At 51.7% G+C, this 11137-nt stretch overlaps 1 protein-coding gene across 46 annotated transcripts in view; it reads left to right on the forward strand.

Moving 5' to 3' along the window:
• Nucleotides 8809–11137, forward strand: part of OBSCN (obscurin, cytoskeletal calmodulin and titin-interacting RhoGEF) — a 232988-nt gene continuing 230659 nt past the window's right edge. For all 46 annotated transcript variants that reach the window (XM_018051517.1, XM_018051518.1, XM_018051542.1 and 43 more), the window contains exon 1: nt 8809–8936. The gene's annotated coding sequence lies outside the window, so the exon portion shown is untranslated. The remainder of the gene's footprint in view (nt 8937–11137) is intronic.

An 11137-nucleotide genomic window follows, 5' to 3' on the forward strand; every position in this document is an offset into this window, starting at 1 on the left:
GTTTGCATTTTTAAAATGTTTATTGGTCTGTGTCAGGTCTCAGTTGTGGCATGCAGGGTCTTCACTGCAGCATGCGGGCTTCTCTCTGGTCGTGGTATGCGGGCTTCTCTAATCGTGGTACACAGGCTTCTCCACAGGCTTCTCTCTAGTCGTGGTACGTGGGCTTCTCTCTAGTTGTGGTACATGGGCTTCTCTAGTCATGGTACACAGGCTTCTCCACAGGCTTCTCTCTAGTCATGGTACACAGGCTTCTCCACGGGCTTCTCTCTGGTCGTGGTACACGGGCTCCAGAGCACATGGGCTTTGTGGTTGTGGTGCTCGGGCTAGTTGCCTTGAGGCATGTGGCATCTTAGTTGCCTGACCAGGGATCAAACCCCTGTCTCCTGCATTAGAAGGTGAATTCTTAACCCATGGATGACCAGTGAAGTCCCAGCAGGTGACTAGTATTTTGCAAAGCAAAATAGCTAATTAATTTAAATGTTTGATATTTATAATTCTCCAGGCAAGAATACTGGATGGAGTGGGTAGCCATTCCCTTCTCCAAGGTATCTTCCTGACCCAGGGATTTAACCCAGGTCTCTTGCATTGCAGGCAGATTCTTTACTGTCTGAGCCACCAGGGAGAGGTTGGCAGCCTATAAACCTGGAAGCAAGCTCTCCAGACATCACCATGCCAACACTTTGATCCCAGACTTCCAGCCTTCAGAATTGTGAGAAATAAATATCTGTTGTTTATAAGACACTCAATCTACGGTATTTGGCTATAGCAACCCAAACTAAAACACCAACTACGGAAGCAGTAGTAGTATGGGAAAGGCCATATGTGCATGCTCAAAATTGTAGTTTTTATATCCTCATGATTTTATAAAATGATTTTAATGGGTTAAACAACTTTGATCCATTAAAGCTGTGTTTTGTTCTGATGTAAAGAGTCTGCCTGCAGTGTGGGAGACCCAGGTTTGATTCCTGTGTCAGCAAAATCCCCTGAAGAAGGAAATGGCTACCCACTCCAGTATTCTTGCCTGGACAATCCCATGGGTGGAGGAGCCTGGCAGGTAACAGTCCATGGTGTAACAAAAAGTCAGACACGACTGAGAAACTAACACTTTTGTTCGATGAGGTGACTCTGGGTAGGTTCTTGGATGGTTTGGGAATGGAGGCTGGTCATCAGAAAAATCAAGCCATGATTAGAAACTTGAAATTTTCAACTCCACCCCAACGCCATTCTCCAGAGAAGAATGAAAGGCTGGAAGTGGAGTTAACAACTGATCATGCCTCCTCGGATCTCCTTTATTATATAAGAAACCAGTAAATACACATAACTGTTTCTGGAGTTCTGTGAACCATTCCAGCAAATGGCTCAACCTGAGAAGGGGGTCGTGGAAGCTCTGGTTTATAGCCAGGAGGTCAGAAGTTTGGGTAGCTCTGGACTTGCGATTGGCATTTGAGATGGGGCTGGTTTTGTGGGACAGAGCCCTTAACCTGTGAGATCTGATGGTACTGCACCCAGATGGCTAACTCTAAAAACCAGGCACTGTCAAATTGTGGGGACGCCTCACTTATATCAATCAAGAATGGGAGAACTGGTTGTGGTTGTTGGAAGACACCCCAGGTCTATCTATTTCTAAATCTGAAGGGCCATTGTAACAGTAACAGAGAACTTCACTGAGGATTTAGGCTCAGATGGTAGAGCGTCTGCCTGCAGTGCTGGAGGCCTGGGTTCAATCCCTGGGTCAGGTAGATCCCCTGGAGAAGGAAACGGCAACCCACTCTGGTATTCTTGCCTGGAAAATTCCATGGACGGAGGAGCCTGGCAGGCTACAGTCCATGGGGTCGTAAAGAGTCGGGCACGACTGAGCAGCTACCTTATCTTTTTACTGAGGACACACTTATTTAACACCTGTGGGGGGGGGGGAACCACCATGAAGTTACACTTATTGATCATGCTACCTGCACATCCACAGCCATCCTTTGTACCCATTTAAACAGTCAAGCTAAATTCAAGTGATTCAGTATTTCAAGCTCTAGTTCTGTTAACATCCTGATGAAATGCTATCCTACAGTGGAGGATTCCATGGACAGAGGAGCCTGGCAAACTACCGTCCATGAGGTCGTGGAGTCAGACACAACTGAGGGACTAACACTTTCACTTAATTTTTCCACCTCTCACTATGTCCTTCTGTGGTGGAAGGGGCAAGGGCACCCTTTGGGGTCTCTTTCGTAAGGACACTAATCCCATTCCTGAGCGCTCCATCTGCGTGACCTAATCACCCCAAAGCCTCACTCCTAATACCAACACAATAGGGGTTAGACTTCAGCATTTTGGGGACATGAATGCTGGTCTATGGTAGCTGATTTAGCTCCCAGTGTGATGCTGTGCTGCCCCTAATTAATGGATCAACATTTGGTCTAAAACAAGCCCCCTTTGTGAGTCCAGTAAGTCTGCACTGTGAGCTCAGAGCTTTCTCAGATTCCTTCTGGAATAAAGGGATCTCTAAGTGTCTCCCTGCCTGGGCTGCCAATGAAGAAAGGCACCAGACTGCTCGCCCCAAACACGCACCTGTTCGAATGGGAGTGGGCACAGCTGATTCCCGTGGGAGGGACAGGTCAGCACCCCCCTCCAGGTGAAGGAGCCACCCTTTGTCAGTTCATGAGGCCACCAGACTGTCTTAGGCAGGAGGCTGAGGCTGTGACTTTACTTTCTTCGGGTCTGGCTCAGGTAGGATTTTAAAATCAAGCCATCCACAAAGACAGAAATATAGATCAATGGAACAAAACAGAAAGCCCAGAGACAAATCCACGCACCTGTGGTGACCTTATTTTTGACAAAGGAGGCAAGAATATACAATGGAGAAGAGACAGTCTCTTTAACAGGTGGTGCTGGGAAAACTGGTCAACGACTTAAAAAAAAAAATGAAACTAGAACACTTTCTAACACCATACACAAAAATAAACTCAAAATGGATTAAAGATCTAAACGCAAGGCCAGAAACTGTAAAACTCCTAGAGGAAGACATGCACAAAACATTCTCCGACATAAATCACAGCAGGATCCTCTATGACCCACCTCCCAGGATATTGGAAATAAAAGCAAAAATAAACAAATGGGGCCTAATTAAAATTAAAAGCTTTTGCACAACAAAGGAAAGTATAAGCAAGGTGAAAAGACAGCCTTCAGAATGGGAGAAAATAGTAGCAAATGAAGCAACTGACAAAGAATTAATCTAAAAATATATAAACAGCTCCTGCAGCTCAATTCTAGAAAAATAAGCGACCCAATCAAAAAATGGGCCAAAGAACTAAACAGACATTTCTCCAAAGAAGACATACAGATGGCTAACAAACACATGAAAAGATGCTCAACATCACTCATTATCAGAGAAATGCAAATCAAAACCACAATGAGGTACCATTTCACGCCAGCCAGAATGGCTGCGATCCAAAAGTCTACAAGCAATAAATGCTGGAGAGGGTGTGGAGAAAAGGGAACCCTCTTACACTGTTGGTGGGAATGCAAACTAGTACAGCCACTATGGAGAACAGTGTGGAGAGTCCTTAAAAAACTGGAAATAGAACTGCCATATGACCCAGCAATCCCACTGCTGGGCATACACACCGAGGAAACCAGAATTGAAAGAGACACGTGTACCCCAGTGTTCATCACAGCACTGTTTATAATAGCCAGGACATGGAAGCAACCTAGATGTCCATCAGCAGACGAATGGATAAGAAAGCAGTGGTACATATACACAATGGAGTATTACTCAGCCATTAAGAAGAATGCATTTGAATCAGTTCTAATGAGGTAGGTGAAACTGGAGCCTATTATACAGAGTGAAGTAAGCCAGAAAGAAAAACACCAATACAGTATACTAACACATATATATGGAATTTAGAAAGATGGCAGTGATAACCCTGTATGTGAGACAGCAAAAGAGACACAGATGTATAGAACAGACTTTTAGACTCTGTGGGAAAAGGAGAGGGTGGGATGGTTTGGGGGAATGGCATTGAAACATGTAAATGATCACATGTGAAGCAGATCGCCCGTCCAGGTTCGATGCATGAGACAGGGTGCTCAGGGCTGGTGCACTGGGATGACCCAGAGGGATGGGATGGGGAGGGAGGTGGGAGGGGGGTTCAGGATGGGGAACACGTGTACACCCGTGGCGAATTCATGTCAATGTATGGCAAAGCCAATACAATATTGTAAAGTAATTAGCCTCCAAAAAAAGATAAATAATTTTTAAAAATTCACAATTAAAAAAAAAACTTCAAAATTTAAAACAAGAAATAAATAAAAAATCAAGCCATCACTTTTCCTGCACACTTGTGATGAGGAGTGAGGAGACTCAGGAAACTCTCACAGCCACTGTTTCCTGGAACTAATTTCTGTCTTTCACTTTTTTTTTTGGCCATGCCACGCAGCATGGAGGAGGCTAGTTCCCTGACCAAGGATTGAACCCGAGCTCCCTGCAGTGCAGGTGTGGAGTCTTAATCACTGGGCTGCCAGGAGAGTCTTGTCTTTCACTTCTTTCCCTTGCAAAGGAAAACACGCTTCGTGCTCAAATTTTAAATCATATACAAGTACGTCCAGTTACAACACCCCCCACTTCTAATGAGAACCACAGTTATCAGTTTACCGAGAGTTTTCTTCAGTCCTTTGGTGGCTTCTGACCTTGGAACCTGGGTGGTGGTGGGTTCCATCCCTGCCCTGGACAGGTATTTACTCCCTGGTGATTTTGGAGGCTTCTCTTAAAAGCAGTCTTACCTACACTGACCATGAATGATGTTATGAGCAACCTTATTTTTTTTTCTCTGCTATCAATTTTCGTAACATCTTTGGAGGGTATCAATCACTGAGACAGCCCTTTTGGGCTGTTGCTGAGGTCCTCAGGAGCTTCATTTTCCAAGTGACTGTGGTTTCTTGGGTGTTTTCTCGAAACCAAGTTTGGGCTCCCCCTTTCTTGTACTGGACATGGTGTGATTTTATAACCTTCTTTCAGAAGCACTTGTCTCTTGAGTTTTGCAACTGCCTTGCAGTGAGCCTGCCCCTGGGGAGCACAGGTCCTCGGACTAGGGAAAGCAGTCCCCCATCTTGGGGCTCACTGTGTTCCTGGGAGGGATGCTGTGCTCAGGCCTGGGGGTAACTGGCATGTGTCCTGGGGCAAGGTCCCCAGATAGGGACCAGGACCGTTCCAGCTTTGGCGTGGCGAGTACACTCAGATCTACAAAGAGACCATTCACCACATGGGTGGGAAGACAAACGGGGTGCTGATAGGCCCCTCACCCCTTTGGTGTCCCTCCTTTGGTTGTGAGTGTCCCTGAAGCTCTGGCTTGGCCTCTCAAAGTGCCAGCTCTCCTTGGACCCAGGGGCCCATGGATGCCTTCTCCCAGAGGCCTGTCCAGCCCAGAATGCCCAGAGCCTGCTCACTCTTCTTGGTGCCTCCTGCTTCCACCTGAGGAGCAAAGCCATCCCCTGTGCAGAGCCAGGCCAGGCCACTCGCCTTTCCTGCTTCTGCACAGCTGGTGGTCAGCAGTCAGTCCAGGGTCTCCCTTGGGGCCCTTTCTTCCTCCTGGCCCCTCATCCTGGGCCCCCTTCTGGCCCTGCCATGCGGAGGACATCCTGGAGCTGTTTCCAGGGTCTGGACTTCTGAGCGTGGAGTCCCAAAGGCCCTGTGGGCAGATGAAGGCCCCAGGAGGTCTCTGCAGGTCCTGCGGTCCTCACCTAGGCCGTCCTGCCTGGCAGAGGCTCCTTCCCTTGTCATTCTGGCACATTCTTCTTCCCTGCTTAGCTCTGGCCTCAGCTCCTTTCTGACCCACCTCCTGCCCCTCCTCCCCCTTCCTTAGCTTCCAGCTGTAGGTTTAGCCTCTTGTGGCCAAAGGGAGGTGTTGGGCACACCAGGAACCAGCAGAGACTCAAGGAAATGGGAGCCCCCAACTTTTGATTGATTTTTTTTCCGTTTGATTACCTACTTTATTTACTGACATTGTGGAGACAATTCCAGTTCACTTTTTAAACTGGTGTGTAGCACTCGCTGCCCAATGGCACGGTCATTTCTTTATTTTAATATAGGTGGGCATTTAGGTTCTTTCCAAAGTTTCTCCATTAAAAGCAAGTGTCGTTGTTTACAGCCACTCAGTTGTATCCGACTCTTGCGTCCCCTAGACTCGTCTGCCGGGCTCCTCTGTCCGTGGAGTTTTCCAGGCAAGAATACTGGAGTAGGTTGCCATTTCCTTCTCCAGGGGATCTTCCCGACCCAGGAATCAAACCTGCATCTCCTGCATTGGCAGGTGGGTTCTTTGCCACTGAGCCACCAAAGAAGTCCCTATTAAAAGCAAAAGTATGATTTGAAAACTCTTATCTGCCTAAATGCATGCAGAACTTTGACCTGGTCATCCGTCCTCGAACTTTCTGCCCTTGCATCCTCCCCACCCCCATCCCCTACTCCGTCCCACCCCCCACCCACCTCTCCACCAAGGAATTTTTAGCCATTTACATATGTTTTCAAAGCCGAACTTCAGGCTTTGTTTGGATTTCACCAGCTTTCCCGTTAATGTCCCCTTTTTGTTCCAGGATGTCATGCAGGCTGTGGTGGTGCAGTGAGTTGTTATATCCCCCTGGTTTTACAGACTGTTTGTCATTGATTCTCAGGAGAAACTTGGTTAAGCACGGTCAGTTGTATAAACCTAAACAAAGTATTCTAACTTCTCTGAGCCTCAGGTTTCTGCTGTAAAATTTAAAAAAAAAAAAATTTTTTTTTTCTGGGAAGATCCAATAAACTCTTGATACGAAACACCAAGAAGTGTTATTATGTGTGTTTGTTTTCCATATGATGAGAGTTTGCATTTCCTTTATCTGTGTTACTCATAAGCTGATCAAACATCATAAATGTTTTCCCTTTAAAATGTTCAGAAGGGAAATAAAACCCCCTTTCTGCCCAGAGTATACGACTTCCATCTTCACAACTGCACTGAAAGCACAGACTTTTGACATCATCGCACAAGACTTGCCTGATAACACTGGAGACACCCTGGGGGCCCACTGGGTTTCGCATTTATTCCTCTGTTCATGGGAACGTTGGTACAAGAGTCTCAAGCTAGCTGAAGAAGACAGTGTCCAGGACCCTTGAGGCATACGGTCCCTCCCGATTGACAGGTAGATGATTTATAGTCAAAGAGGTCCTGGTGGGTGATGGTTATCCATTCTCTCTGCCAAAGATGATGAAGGTGACCAATGCGGGTTTCATGGGGTGCAACAAGTATGTGGATTGTTGAAAAATTCATTGCTTGAGTGCTAGGCATCTTCCCTGCAGAGATGGAGAATACCCAGGAGAGAAGGCATCTTTCGAGTGCACAGCGGTGTATGGACCCATTGATTGTAGCTGGTAACCAGGGACTTGTCTGCAGGCAGTGTGGAGTCAGGCTGGTCCTCAGAGCACCTGAGGCATGGAGGTGGGTCTCAGGACAGGGAGGAGGACAGAGGGGGAGGAGGGGGAGCTATGGAGGATAACAGGTAGGGAGGGGCACAGGCCTGAGTACAGAGGGCATATATGGGGCAAGGGCATGGATCCGACCCCAGGCTGCAGGTGCTGGGCAAGAGCATAATGCCTGGAGGAGGGTGAGCTGTGGAGGACCACAGGCAGGAGAGTATGAGGGGTGGGAAGACAGAGGGTATGCCGACTGGGGTTAGATGAAGTTAGCGGTGTGTCCCCATGGTGGGATTATTGCCCATATGAGAAGCAGAGATATCAGAACTCACTCTCTCTGCCAAGTTGGGACACAGAGAATGTGCCATCTGTTTACCAGAAAGAAAGGCTGTTAGTGAACATGGAATCTGCCAATACCTTCATATTGAACTTGTAGCATCTAGAACCATAGTCTGTGATGATGGGCAGAGAGCAGCACCCCAACCCTCCACTCGTGGGTCAGCCTCTTCCCAGGAGAGGCCCCCGGACTTCTACCAGATCTCTGATTCCCATCCTCTCATTCTCCTAAAGGTGGCAAAACTGCTTTCAAATCTGGCTCCCCAGTAGACCCCTGCTCAGTGAGACCCACCTTCTCACCCAGGCGGGCCCAGCATCCTGTTCACCCTTGACCCAGTGCCGGGGTCATGGGGATGGGGGGCAGCCATCCTGGGGTGCGAGTTGGTTTGTATTATCCTCACCCCCTGCCGCTGTCCTGTCTGCCCACCTCCCGGGGCTGGTCCCTGGTCCCTGGAAAGTGAAGGATACGGGATGGGATGTTAGGGACCCTCACTCCCATGTAAAGATGCCACAAACACCCAGACAGGCCAGGGGTGGCTGGCAGGGACCAGGGATAATGAACCCACCCCAGTCACGTGTGTGGTTAGGGTGGAGCGGGGGCTGACCTTGGGCACCTGTGCTAGGCTCCCAGCTGCTCGTCTCAACCGAAAGGCTGCAGCATTCTCTGGTGACTGGTCATCTTGGGGTGGTTCTGCTCCCCTTTGGGTGATGGTCCTGGGTGCTCCTATGAGTGGTCCTGGGTCCCCCTTTTTCCATCCCTCCCTGTGCTCTGGGACACTGGTCTGAGGGGTCCCCACGAGCGAGGGGCACACTTCACTGGCACACACAGGCCCCTCCTCCCCCAGCAGCCCTGAGCCTCTGCCCTCTGCCTCCGTGGGGCCAGGGGTGAGACCCAATCTGGGGCAGTGACTCCTGGGCTATTTTGGAGCTGGGCTGGGCTGGGCGAGCTAGCAGCGGTGGGGGCGGGCTGGGGGCGGGTCCAGTCTTCTTCAGTGGATAGTATCCGCCTGTCCTTTCGTCCCTGTCCAGTTTGAGGACCGGCAGGCGTGCGGGCTGCTGGGTGGGAACCTTGTCGGTCCTGGGCCCCCGGAGGGAGGTGAGGCCCAGCAGCCCCTGCTGCACCATCTGAGCACCTCGCCTGGGTGCTGTCTCGTGCCCCCCGGAGAGACAGGTGAGGAGGCAGAGCGCAGGAGGGGTGGGGGGCCAGCCAGGGCCCCTGAGGACGGCAGAGCTGAAGGTCACGGCTCTGGGGGATGGAGGGACCTGGGGTAGAATTTCAGCCAGGCTGTGCTGCTCCTGGGGTTGGGGCTGTGGATTGCAGCCCCTGGCGCGTTGGCGAATGGAGCCAGACCTGCATGTGGGGAGGCAGCAGCTGGGGCAGGCGGGGGGCGTCTGAAGCGCCCACCTCCCCTCTGCCTAGTGCCCTGAGGGTCCGGCTGGCCCTGCCCCCAGCTCTGTTGAGATGGATGTCCGCTGACAGCTGGGGCTATTTTGGGCCTGTTGGCTCAGCGGAGGGGACAGCCAGAGGGGCAGTGACACCTGACTCCAGGAAAGAATTTCCCCTGGAGTTTGGGAAGCTGGAAGGCCCAGAGGTCTAGGGGGAAAGCACAGACTGCAGGAGCTGCCCTTTGAAGTGTTTTCTGGAAGGGTATGGGGCAACACAGTGGGGAGAGGAAAGCAGGGGAGACAGGGCGTTTGGGAGGGGGCCGGCCAGGGTTCTTTTGTGCGGCTGTGAACAACTTCTCACCCTGGGCTCATCTGGAAAATGGCCCAAGTCCCACCAGGACCCAAGAGTGGCCAAGTTCTGGAAAAGCGAGGGGCTGTAGGTGTGACGGGTCAGCCGCAGGCTCCCTGGTCGGCTTGAGGAGGAGCCGAGGAGCCCAAGCAGGGTCCACAGGTGGGCATCAGAGAGGAAGGGCCTTCCCTGAGATGCTGGGGTTCAGGTCCTGGCTTGGTCTCTCCTCCTGAAACGCCCGATTCTGCCCTTGTGGCTGCGGCTCCCACGGCCCCGGCTGCCAACATGGCAGGGGCAGAAGGAGACTGTGGATGAATGTGGGCCCAGAGGGGCCTTGGGTGCTCCCCACCCCACACTCAGCGTGAAGCAGGGTAGCTCCAGAGTCCTCTGGCATACCTCGGGCTACCTTGGCCCTGCTGTCCAGTGAGGATGCCTGCCTGGTGTGGGGGTGTCAAGGGGGGTCTCGTTTTAGACCTCCATGGTTCTGCTGCCTTGGGAGTGGGGCTTGCAGGCCCTGGACAGAGGATTCATCTCCATGGCTTTAGAGGATCTTGGAGTCTCTGCCCACTCTTGAGCACCTGCTGAGAGCTGGCTCCTCCTAAGTATGTGGAGAGATGAGACCTCCCCATCCTTCTTCTCTAGGGCCCAAGGGGCTGCCAGCTGTGGAAGTGGCCCCCTGACCCTGGACAGACTTGCTCATGAGCTCAGAGCAGCTGTCTTCCCTCCCGCACCTGCTCTGGGTGTGGCAGGGGTAGGGTGCCATGTCCTGCCTTGGGGAACCCACAGATTGACTGTATAATTCAGGAGACAGTGGTGTGTTGGGAAGAGATCGGAACTCAGGCCCCTGTGGAACTGGTGTCACAGTAATTCTTCCACGGAGGGACGCTGAGGTCCAGGAGGTTGTCCATGGAGGCGGATGGCCACCCGCCCAGGTCCTTCTCAGGCCAAGAGCCCAGCGAGGCCATGGGGGAGCAAATGAAGGGGGGGAAGCGGGCAGGGCAGAGGTGCTGACTGCACAGTGAGTCAGCAGGCTGGTCCCAGCTCACCTCCTTGAGGGGGATTAAGCGGATTAGGTCCCGAATCACAGGATGGGGAGCTGGAGGGCCTGGGAACCTTGCCCTGTTTGTCCCACGGTGGTCAGCCCCATGCTGAAGGCCCAGCTCCCGGGGTGAAGAGAGTTAACACACGTGGGGACAGCCCAGGGCCCATGGGCCCATCTGTGCTGGCTCTCTTACAGAAGCCCCTGTGTAGGCAAGGCCCAGTTTCACTGCACCCACTGGCGCTGGGGGACAGCAGGATCCAGCCTGGAGTTGGCAGACACCAGAGTCAGTCAGAGGCGTTTGGCATTGCTGGTGCCAAACCCACCCCGCAAGGTGTCCCGTCGGCAGAGCCGCAGCCAGTGGGGCCTCAGCCAAGACCTGCAGCGGCTGTTCTGCAGTCCCCCCACAGCCCCCTGGGTGCACCTGGCCCGCTGGCCCACCCGTTCTCAGCCTTCCGGACTCTTGCAGCATTCTCCATTGTCCTCCACAGACACACCACTGACCTTCCCCATTTCGACTTCTGATGAAAGGAGGCAGGCACTCATAGCAAGAGCTCGTGGGTAGCCCTGTGTGCTGGAGGGGTGCCCAGCCCTCCAG

Source organism: Capra hircus, chromosome 7 (genome assembly GCF_001704415.2).
Source record: "Capra hircus breed San Clemente chromosome 7, ASM170441v1, whole genome shotgun sequence".
Lineage (NCBI taxonomy): Eukaryota > Metazoa > Chordata > Mammalia > Artiodactyla > Bovidae > Capra > Capra hircus.